Genomic DNA, 6,309 nt, shown 5'->3' with positions numbered 1-6,309 from the left:
CATACAGAGCAAAGCTACAGAATGGTAACTATACCTGGATCACTGAAAGATCAACCAGAGTGCAGAAGACAACAAACTTCGCCAATGCAAATAAACAACGAGAACATGAAATAACCGCAGCGGCTGCCGATAGATGTCCGGTGCTCTCAGCGCTCCCTGATCAATCTGACAGGACAAGAAACAGTGAGGCGCAAAGGTAGACTCGTGTTTCAGAAAATAAGAAATAGAGAAGGTGTGGCCATTCGGCCCCTTGCAGCTTTTCTGCCCTTCACTCAGAACATGCTTGACTTTTGACCTCAGCACCGCTTTCCTGCAAATTCCCATCACCGCTGAGCCCCAGGATATGTCTATTCAATTTAGAAACCTTGTGGAGATAATTGCAATGATTCACTGCACTCTGGGTGAGGAAATTTCTCCTCATCTCAGTCTTGCTGAGTTGTCCTCAGATTTTGAGTCTATGAGCGCTGGTTCCACACCTTATGGGAAACATCATTCCAGCCCATTTCGCTGTAAATATCCTGTGAGATTGTATTTCTCTAATCCCTGAGCAGGAATGTGATCTGTCTCAGTCAAAGCACCTCTTATTTCACTCATTTGGAGACAGTCCCAGTACGATGATTTGTTGTGGGAGCATGTCTATGGACAAGTGAGGGCAGTTATCCTGTATTGTTCCTCAGCCTGATGGCTGAGGGGTAGTAACTGTTCCTGACCCTGGTGCGGCGAGTCCTGAGGCTCTTGTACCTTCTACCTGATTACAGCAGTGAGAAAAGAGACTGCCTGTGTGGTGAGCCTGATCACAGCTGCCTGTATCACCGTCCCCTCTGGCCTGACCTATCCGGGACCAAAGGGATTGTGGAGAATAAATGTGGTACACTGTCAATTATTACTGTGCTCTGTCCCCTCTGGCCTGTCCTATCCGGGACCAAAGGGATTATGGAGAGTAAATGTGGTACTCTGTCGAGTATCACTGTGATCCGTCCCCTCTGGCCTGCCGTACACGGGACCAAAGGGACTGTGGAGAGTAAATGTGGTACTCTGTCGAGTATTACTGTGATCCGTCCCCTCTGGCCTGCCCTATCTGGGACCAAAGGGATTGTGGAGAGTAAATGTGGTACTCTGTCGAGTATGACTGTGATCTGTCCCCTCTGGCCTGCCCTATCCGGGACCAAAGGGATTGTGGATAGTAAATGTGGTACTCTGTCCAGTATCACTGTGATCCATCCCCTCTGGCCTGCCCTATCCGGGACCAAAGGGATTGTGGAGAGTAAATGTGGTACTCTGTCGAGTATCACTGTGATCCGTCCCCTCTGGCCTGCCCTATCCGGGACCAAAGGGATTGTGGAGAATAAATGTGGTAATCTGTCGAGTATTACTGTGGTCCAGGCTCTCTCCCTGCCCCTTATTATACTTGTCTGTGATTGCAGTGCGACAATCTCTGGCCCAATGTCCCCTCTTTCTACAAACCCCGTTTCTGTCCTTCGCCAAGTGTCCCCTTCATCTGCACCGTCCGCACGATCCTGCCACCTGTTCTGGGTTCTTCGTCGGGACCCGAACTCCATCTCCTCACTACCGGTTCTCTGTGCACACTCTCACTTTTCCCCAGTACCTTTAAAGAGTCAATGGCGCTCCCTATTCATCAGAATTTATGTCACCTGGGGCCAGGTCTGACACAGCGACGAGATTAGTTAACTTACAGGAGTGGGCAGGCTTGGGTCTGTGACAGTTTAGAAAAGTCTGCACTGCCAGCTGGACATACTGATCTGTCCAGGGGTTTGCTAGCATTGGACTCTCACGTATCCTTAAAACAAGCTATAAAGAACGCAAGGGATTCTCCTTTTTTCTGTCGTTATCGGGTAAATTCACCAAAATCCGCATGCAGTCGGGCTGTCATTCAAATGGGTTCCCTTACCTCAGCGACCCACCGTGCCATGGCTTGTATTACATCAGCCCCTCTGGTGGCTCCCGGTCACCTTCGGGCATCTGCCTGGGAAAGGGGAACCCACTCCCTATCCCCGTCCGAGAGGTTCCATATATAACCCTGAGGAGTGGCACAAGTCCCCGGGCAGGGTCTGGAAAGGGGAACCCACTCCCTGTCCCTGCCCGAGAGGTTCCATATACAACCGTCAAGAGTGACACAAGTCCCCGGGCAGGGACTGGAAAGGGGAACACTCTCCCTGTCCCTGCCCGAGAGGTTCCATATTTAACCCTGAGGAGTGGCACAAGTCCCCAGGCAGGGTCTGGAAAGGGGAACCCACTCCCTGTCCCTGCCCGAGAGGTTCCATATATAACCCTGAGGAGTGGCACAAGTCCCCGGGAAGGGTCTGGAAAGGGGAACCCACTCCCTGTCCCTGTCCGAGAGGTTCCATATATAACCCTGAGGAGTGGCACAAGTCCCCTGGCAGGGTCTGGAAATGGGAACCCACTCCCTGTCCCAGTCCGAGAGGTTCCATATATAACCCTGAGGAGTGGCACAAGTCCCCGTGCAGGGTCTGGAAAGGGGAACCCACTCCCTGTCCCTGTCCGAGAGGTTCCATATATAACCCTGAGGAGTGGCACGTCCAAGGGCAGGGTCTGGAAACGAGAACCCACTCCCTGTCCCCGTCCGAGAGGTTTCATATATAACCCTGAGGAGTGGCACAAGTCCCCGGGTAGGGTCTGGAAAGGGGAACCCACTCCCTTTTTCAATGAATTCAGGTAAAGCCTCTGGTCCGGATGGTTATACTGCTGAATTTTTAAAATCCTTTTCTTCTATACTAGCTCCTTGGCTTTGTAAAATTTTTAAAGATGCTTTAACTGTAGGTAAATTAGCACAATTTTTTTATGATGCCTCCATTTCTCCAATTCTTAAAAAAGATAAGATCCCACTGAATGTGCATCCTATCGGCCAATATCCTTGATGAATACAGATTCTAAGATTTTTACCAAAATTTTGGTCACTAGATTAGAAAATGCATTACCTCAAATTATCTCAGAAGATCAGACCAGATTTATTAAAAACTGTTCATCTTTTAACATTAGAAAATTAATTAATATAATTTATACTTCTTCATCTAAAATACCAGAATGTCATTTCCTTAGATGCTGAAAAAGCGTTCGATAGAGCTGAATGGCTATATTTATTTAATACTTTGCAGAATTTTAATTTTAGCTTGAAATTTATATCATGTATTAAATTAATGTATTATAATCCTTTGGCTTCCGTTCTTACCAATAATCAAAGATCTCCTTTTTTTCAGTTGTCCTGTGGTACAAGGCAAGGCTGCCCTTTAAGTCCTCTATTATTTGACATTGCTTTGGAACCTTTAGCCGTTGCCATTCGTGAATCACCTAATATTTTTGGTATTACTCGTGGGTAAGGGACTTATAAGTTATCATTATATGCTGATGATTTGTTACTATACATATCTGACCCTGAGAGATCTATTCCTGCTATGTCATCCTTGCTTGCTCAGTTTAGTAGCTTTTCTGGCTACAAACGGAATTTAAATAAGAGTGAATTACTTCCATTAAATATGCAAGTTCCAATTTATAAACACTTACCATTTAAAGTTGTCACAGATCATTTTACTTATTTGGGTATTAGAATTACCAGGAAACATAAGGGTTTATTTAAAGTTAATTTTTTACCTTTAATTGAACAAATCAAGCAACTTGTTACCAGGTGGTCCCCATTATCTCTGTCATTGGTTGGTCGAATTAATACTATCAAGATGATAGTATTACCCAAATTTTTATATTTATTCCAAGCATTACCAATTTTTATTCCTAAATCTTTTTTTGATATTATTGACTCCAAAATATCCTCGTATGTGTGGCAGAATAAAAATCCTAGATTTTTAAGCCTAAGAAGGAAGGTGGTTTTGCTTTGCCAAACCTGGGATTTTACTATTGCGTTAATATTCAATATTTAATATTTTGGACACAAGAATCGGTCATAGTACCTTGCCCACAATGGGTAAATTTGGAGTGTAAATCTGTACAAAACTTCTCATTGTTTTCTATTTTAGGATCTTCGATTCCTTTTGCTTTATCTAAACCGAATAAACAAATAACTAATCCTATAGTTAAACATACATTAAGAATATGGGTTCAATTTCGTAAATTCTTTGGCTTGAATAATCAAGCCCTATTATATCTAACTTCTTTTTCCAGCCCTCTTTTATGGACCAAGCCTTTGTGTTTTGGAAAACAAAAGGTATAACATGTTTTCGTCAAATATTTTGAGATAACAGTTTTATGTCCGTTGAAGAGCTATACAGTCTAATATTCATATTTTTTTAGATACTTGCAAGTTCGAAATTTCTTGAATGTTAGTATTTTCTGAAATTATGTCCAATGGACATGACAGAAAAAATTCTGTCTCTGAATCCTTGCCAGAAGAGTTAAGTAGCCATCATTTATCATATGAACATGAAAATATAGCCAGGAGTATCAGAAATAATTAAGAAGGAATGGGAAAAAGAGCTTCACTGTCTTATACCCATAGAGCAGTGGGAGAAATTTTTACAATTAGTCAATTCTTCTTCTATTTGTGCTAAACATGCCTAATACAATTTAAGGTTGTTCATAGGGCTCACATGTCCAAGGATAAACTCGTTCGATTTTATTCTTATGTTAATCCAGCCTGTGACAGATGTCATTCTGAAGTCGCTTCATTGACCCACATGTTCTGGTCTTGCCCCTGTTTGCAAAATTATTGGAAAGATATTTTTGGTATTACTTCAACAGTTCTGAATATCAAATTGCAACCGCATCCTATTACTGCAATTTTCGGTTTACCAATGGTGGATAATAGTCGTTTATCCCCCCTCAGCCCGGCGGATGATTGCATTTGTTACATTAATGGCTAGAAGATCTATCCTATTGAATTGGAAAGAAATTAGTCCTCCAACTATATTTCAGTGGTTTTCTCGAGTTTAGAAAAAATTACAAGTGTTGTCTTTGACCCTTCAGTTAAATATGAAGAAACTTGGAGACCATTTATTCAACATTTTCATATCAGCTAAACTGACTTTCCCTAAACCTTACTTTTATTGTCCTTAATTATTTGAATGGAGGTGCGGAGTTATTGACGCTACTGTGTATAATTGATATAATGCAATGGCCCATGTCGATTAGGATTTTTTCCATTTTTTTTGGGGGGGGGGGTTTCTTATTTTCTCCATTTTTTTAACCACTATGAGTTTGGGAGGTTATTATCATCGATTTGTATTTATACCTTAACCTATTAATTATGTACTCTCAAGCTCTTTGTATTCATGTTTCATTTCTGTTTGTTTAAAATCAATAAAAAGATTTAAAAAGAAAGAACTACTCTGAGGAAAGGGTGGAATAGGCGCAACGGCCGAGTGGCCAGGCATGCTCCTGTTATTTATTTTCTAAAGTCCGAGTTTACCTTTGCGCCTGGTTCTCCCTTGACCTTCAGCCTGTCCTTTTGCACAGGGGAGCGCTCACAGCACCGGAGTTCCATCGGCAGCCGCTGCGGGCCAGCTCCCGTATCCCAGCAGCAGGAGACAGGACTGGGAGGAAACTCCGGACAATAGGCCCCGATCCACGGAGGGGAAAGACCGGGCTCCCTCTGTGAGGCTGAAACATCTCACGGAATCTCCGCCCGTCTCTTCACCTCCGCCATCGGAAGGGTTCAAAACTCCGGCCGCTGTTGCAGCCTTTACACGGGGAGCTGCTCCCAATCTCGGGTCTCTCACCGGGTCCACTCGCTCCCGATTCCAAACTTCGGTTTGTCCAGCGTCCCGCCCATTGACACTCCTCAGCCAATGGAGGCAAGAGTCTCCCAGTGGTGTCCTCTGATTGGATGTGAGTTTATCCGAGGGCGGGCTGCTACCGGGAGCTGGAGATGTCAGTCACAGTTTGTTCTCAGAATCAAAGCAAGTTCACCGAGCCTCAAAGTTCAAAGTAAATTTTATTATCATTTTAATTTTTTTAAATTTTTATTAAACACAAACAAAAACAGAAACACTAAACATATGCTAAAAAAGCCAGGGAGTCACACAAAAGCAGCAACAAATATATAACTATTAACTTTAAATATACAAATGAACAAGGAAATCCGCTCTAAATATTGTTGGACAGAAGGAACTGTATCTAAGAGGAGTCACAAAACAGTAACATTTACAGAGATAACCCAAAACTTTGACAGATTTGTACAGTCTTTACAGCCTTCTGGCTATGGGAAGTTTTCAGAGGATAAACGTATAGTTTGAAGTCTGACATCAAAATATAAATGAAGGTTTCTTATTGCTGTGATTGCATTTATGGATATAAAATTAGCTGTAAATTAACAAAAGATTT

At 42.9% G+C, this 6,309-nt stretch overlaps 1 long non-coding RNA gene across 1 annotated transcript; it reads right to left on the bottom strand.

Annotated features, from left to right (window-relative positions):
* Positions 1 to 4,580: 4,580 nt before the first annotated feature.
* Positions 4,581 to 5,846, bottom strand: LOC140722001 (uncharacterized). Its single transcript, XR_012097524.1, has 2 exons — positions 5,396 to 5,846; positions 4,581 to 4,681 (listed from the first exon to the last, which is right to left on the bottom strand). It is a non-coding gene; the product is annotated as an uncharacterized lncRNA (long non-coding RNA).
* Between the last annotated feature and the right edge of the window lie 463 nt (positions 5,847 to 6,309).

This window comes from Hemitrygon akajei, unplaced genomic scaffold, assembly GCF_048418815.1.
Source record: "Hemitrygon akajei unplaced genomic scaffold, sHemAka1.3 Scf000067, whole genome shotgun sequence".
Taxonomy (NCBI): Eukaryota; Metazoa; Chordata; class Chondrichthyes; order Myliobatiformes; family Dasyatidae; genus Hemitrygon; species Hemitrygon akajei.
This window is presented reverse-complemented; position numbering and strand designations above follow the sequence as displayed.